The following is a 5835-nucleotide window of genomic DNA, read 5'->3' as shown; positions in this document are numbered from 1 at the left end:
CAGTCTGTGGAACACTAGTAGACCCGCAACATGTAGGTGTAATGAACTATATGTTCATTTGTTGTACTCTAAAAACCCATTGACATGTATTGCAAGGGGGATACATGTAAATAATACTATCGATACATGAGAGCTATGGACTTAGCACATGTTGAATAAACATTGGCAGCTATGGACTTAGTGCTCGTTGTATAAACCCGGTGACGAGGTGACTTTGTGTATATTCGTTAGGATGAATCCTTAGGAAGGAGTGATAGTTGATTCTTACGGTAAACCCTTAAGAAATAAATAAGATAATGGGGTTGGGGTAATTCGGTTGATTGATTGATGTTTAAGCATATTAAATTATGTATTGGGGTTGAAAACCCTATATGCTCACCATGCTTCCAAGCCTGACCCACTCAGCTTTTTATATTACAAGTAGAGGACCCCGAGCATAGTCGGATGATGATGATGAGTGATTTTGGATTATAGGCCAGTAGTTATAAATAACTATTGTAAGGCTTATAATGTCTTGTTTATGCTTTTGATCTGTATCGAAACATGACATCCCGAGGTTTTGATATAAAAGGAAATGATATATTTCTTAAAGAAAGGTTTTGACAAACTTTTATCATATTTTGTTTTGGGGAGAAATTCCGCAACTTCTTTTATAAAGATTTCTCTTATTTGATTTTAAAAAGCATAAATTAAATTGGTCTTTTCTGGCCGAGATATTAGGGGATGTCACAGTTGGTATCAGAGCATTAGTTTAAGCGAACTAAGAAGTATCCTATGATTTCTAAACTTAAACTTAGAATTCTAAGTGATGATTGTGAGATCAGTGTCTACCATAATTTAGACACGAGCACTAGTTTATATTAGGAAAGATGCCTAAAATGCTTTTATGTGCTAAATGCTATATGCTTGCCATATATGCCATTATTTGTTCGGATCTATGGTCTGTTGCCGACCGGATCTGGAAACTTTATGTGTTTAGGATTCTAAACGTATGACTACAATATTAGAACTAACATATAAACATTTAGGAGTAATAACGAAGATTTAACGTCTATCGAAAATAAAGATCTAAATTCACCTACGAATGGTGTATAGATTGAAATGGCGAGTACCCAAAGTGAATTCGGAAATGATAATCTGCAGCCTGAGCCAATCACGATGGCTGGGGTGCAGGCAATGGTGCGTATGATGTTAGATGAACAGATGGAAGAAACCAAACACTTACTTCAACAATGTAAGGATGAACTTACTATGCCAGTATGCCAGGCATCTGTTCTTGAGGCAACTATTAGGGTTGCTAAGTCTATTGAAGAAATGATCAATGACAGAACTGCCAACAAGGTTGAAGTTGACAAAAAGAGGAAACTTGAGGGGTCTTCAAGGCCCAACAGGAGCAACATATCCTCAAAATCTGGAAAAAGAAGAGATAAAGGAAAATGGTGCAGGAAGTGCAAAAATAAACACTCTGGGAATTGTGACGGGAAGGTGAAGTGTTTTAGGTGTGGATAAATAGGACATTACGCCAATGAGTGTACGATTCCCAAGGGGGTATGTTATGTATGTAAAGAAGAAGGCCATAATTCTAAGAACTGTCCGAAGAATAATGAAGTAACAAGGCCAAGTGCACCACCAATGCCAAGGGAATTTTAGAATATCCTTGACGAAGCAATTAATAATGCTAGGAAGTAGAAGTAGAGACTTGATACCCAAAGATCAATTTACGAAGTAGTAATGTGAATAGTAACAAGTGGTTTAGCCTATTAGAGGCACAGTATATGGTAAACTTGAACCTTTGTGTAATCATTTCAAGGAAATAATATGTTTTGTCATCTAATGAATGGAATGGTTGGTGTAAATTTTGAAGTTGTCCCAATCGTCTGGAATTTCCATCACCAACCAAGTTGAAGCAGAATTGATGATTGAAGATATGCATGGAAGAAGTCCTAGTAAAGTCTTGGAAAATTTTATGATTAATTGGACACATTCGTATGTGTTAAATTGTTTTGGGATTTTAGGACTTAGGGATTGCGAGACCATCCTTGGGACGAGTATGAGTAGGTGTGATAGTAGTAGAGATCTATATACTACTGGAAGCACAGGACTCACGCTCTGATCAGGGAAAGTCACAAGGTTACCAAGAAACTCGTAATTGATTCCGTCTTATTATAGTCTGTCGTTACCATCATTTCGGTAATGACTAAGAAGATGATTGTTATTCCGACCCTAGTGGTCATATCAAATTGAGTCCGACTACGATGAGATTATTATGTGGTTCAGAGAACCAAGTTCGGTGTAGCATTTGACTTAAGCCAGAAGATTGAAGTGAAAGATGATCAAAGCGATCAATAGGATTATCGCACTCATTGTTAAAGAAGTTGGTAGTTAGAAATGATACATGTTGAACTGTCATTGTATCATATTAGAACATGAAGGAAGGTATAGTTTGCTCAGAAATTTGTCCCTAGGAGATCTGAGTCTAAGTAGTGCAATATACAATGAGAGATCATTAGAACATTACCCATCGGTCTGTTACAATAAATGAAGGAAAGTACTTATTCCAAGAAGAATAACAAGTCTTCAATAAGGATTTATTTTGTAACTCGAAGGTTATGATTGAAAGTCCTACGGAGATTTGAAGCTTTTTAGGATTTGTCGGATATTACCGAAGGTTTATCCAAGGCTTTTATTCGATCACGACTCCATTGACAGCTTTGACCCACAAAGGAGCTGTTTATACTTGGAATGAGAAGCATAAGGAAATTTAGAGTTGATGACTTCACAGTTTATAGTGATGCCTCTAGAGTTGGGTTAGGGTGTGTTATGACCCAAAGGGATAAAGTGATTGTGTGTGCATCGAGGCAATTGAAAGAGCATGAAAAGAACTACCCCACTCATGATCTGGAGTTGGCAGCGGTAGTATTCGCCTTAAAGGTATGGAAAAGGAATTGAACATGAGCCAACGACGCTGGCTAGATTTACTCAAGGACTACGACTGTGAGATGATTTATCACCCTGGTAAAGCAAATGTTGTTGCTAATGCTCTCAGTCGGAAGGTAAATCGTGAAAGAGCGTTGAGAATTGAAGTTGTCTTGACAATTGTGAAAGCTCAAAAGGAAGCTTTAGAGAGAAATGACCGAAAGGAGGAACATTTGGGCAAAATATTGGTGTTTGACACAAACGGTCAAGGACTGAAGGTATTCAAAGATAGGATTTGGGTACCTAAGGCGGGAGGAGTAAGAGAACTTCTGATGGAAGAAGCTCACAAAACCATGTACTCGATTCATCCTGGTAGTACGAAAATGTATAGGGATCTAAAACCCTATTACTGGTGGCTGACGACAAAGCTCGATGTTGCAAAGTATGTGGCCGAGTTTGTAACTTGTGCTAGGGTTAAGGCACAACATCATAAACTGTATGGGAGTTTAGAACCTTTGCCTATACCCATGGGCAAATGGGAAGACATCACTATGGATTTTGTGACTAAACTGCCCAGAACAAGGAACGGTCACGACATGATTTAGTTGGTAATTGATCGCTTCACTAAGAGTGCGCATTTCATAGCAGCCAACGAGAAATGGTCTATGGATAAACTTGCGAATTCTTACGTGAAGTAAATTGTGAGGCTTTACAGTGTTCCGTTAACGATTGTATCCGATCATGATAGTCGTTTTACCTCAAGGTGTTGGAGGAGTGTGTAAGAGGAATTGGGTACCAAGTTGTGTTTGGATACAACTTACCATCCGCAAACCGATGGTCAGAGCGAATAAACGATTCAAACGTTGAAGGATATGATGAGAGCATGTACCCTGGAATTCCAAGGTAATTGGGATGAACATTTACCTTTAGTAGAATTTTTCTTGGTGATAATTTCCACTCAAGCATCAAGATGACACCTTATCACGCTTTGTATGGGGAAAAGTGTTGAATACCGTCATGTTGGCTTGAAGCTGAGGAAAAGCAATTTATGGGACTTGAAATAGTCCATTAGACTGCTGAAAAGATGAAAGTGATTAGGGAAAGGATGTTAGCTGCTCAAAAGAGCTATGCTGACAAGAAAAGACAACCGATATCATTCGAAGTTGGAGATTCGGTTTTACTTAAAGTCTTATCGTGGAAGGGACTCATAAGGTTTGGTAGAAGGGGAAAGTTGAGTCTAAGGTTTATTGGACCATTTAAAAGTTCTTAAGAGGATCGGGAATTAAGCTTACAAGCTAGAATTACCGGAAGAAATAGAGGGTATCGACAATACCTTTCATGTGTGTTATTTGAGGTAGTTCATGGGAGGTGTGCCCGTCATAATTCCCATTTCTGAATTAAGGTTGGATGAGAGAAAGAGGTTAATTGGAGAACCTAAGGCAATCGTTGACCGTAAGACTAAAAAGTTGTAACATAAGATAGTCGATTTAGTGCTTGTGTGTTGGAAACATATAAATGGGCCAAATCCCACCTGGGAAACGGAGAGGGACATGGTGAGTCGCTAATCGTAGTTGTTTGACGTTGTGTGATTCCGGGGACGGAATCATCCTAAGGGGAGAGAGTTGTAACGCCCGTGTTTCTAGGCTATGCATTAAAATTGACATAATGGTCTAGGTTAACCTTTGTAACTCATTTAGAAGAAATGAAAAGGAATTATGTGAATTTTATGTGAATTGTGTGTATTATGCTTAATTATTAGGATTTAATTAATTAAGAATAAAAATGAGCGTCAAAAATTAAATTTTAGATAAAGCTGATATCTATTAAGAAACTTGTAGTGGGCGTGACAAGGATTACAGATATATAAAGAACGCCGAAATCCGAGTTATAACGAAGAAGTTATGACCTGTCGAAGTTTCACTATAAATCGACACGGTGCCGAATGTCGTATAAAGTGAGTTTTCGATAAACTAGTTTTTGGCCTTAGTGATCTAAATGAAACTCATAGTATTCGTTAAACCGAGAGTAGTTATAAAAAAGAAAACCCAAATCTGACTTCGTATGAGGAAGTTATGATTTTTCGAAGTTTCAGCTTAGTAGTACACATCTAAAAACTCGAATTTTAGATCGAGTGATTTTTAGCCGGCACCACCTAAACAAGTATCGAAGGTCTCGTAAATAGTAGCACAACTGTAAAAAGTCTGACGAAAACGGATGTCGGATGAAGAAGTTATGAATTTTTAACGGATTTCCTGTCCCGGTCTGTTAAAAGTAATAATATAAATATTAAATCAAAATTAGCCGACTAAGTCTAAACAAAAGTTGTAGAGCGTAATTTTACCTACGCGTGCATATAAAGAATGTTAAGAACGGAGCTCGTATGTGAAAGTTATGAATTTTAGAAGTTTTTACACAAAAACCGAGAAAATTCACAGTCACGTTTTTGCCACGTCACCCTCGCTCAAAACGCGCCACGTGTCCAAAATTCTGTTGAGTCATCTGAGCTGCTGAGTCATCCGAGGCCACCTGTCGACGCGTGTTACATTCTCCTCGGACCGAAGGCTCGGCCAATCAAGAGCTGCCTCATACCCTCTTCTCATGTGTCCGACCCTCGCATATGGTGCCTCGTCTGAAGCCTCGAACTAGACCTCGGTCCAATCAGAGGCTGATTGCGAGGCCCTCACATGCGCAACCCACGTGACCTCTTCTCGGATCTGCTAACGCGTGGAGACTTCTCAGCCCTTGGATCAGAAGCCTCACCCCTATAAATAGAAGGGTGCGAGACCTCCCGGGTATATTTTGCAAACTTGTCATTTTTAGCCCCTTTTTCAATATTTCTTTCATTCCATCTTCCCCCAAAGCCTCGGTATTATACCAAACACCCGGAATACGCCACGAAGTGCCCGAGAAGCCAGGAAA

The sequence above is a fragment of the Lactuca saligna genome, chromosome 6 (assembly GCF_052625555.1).
Source record: "Lactuca saligna cultivar CGN05327 chromosome 6, ASM5262555v1, whole genome shotgun sequence".
Lineage (NCBI taxonomy): Eukaryota > Viridiplantae > Streptophyta > Magnoliopsida > Asterales > Asteraceae > Lactuca > Lactuca saligna.
This window is presented reverse-complemented; position numbering follows the sequence as displayed.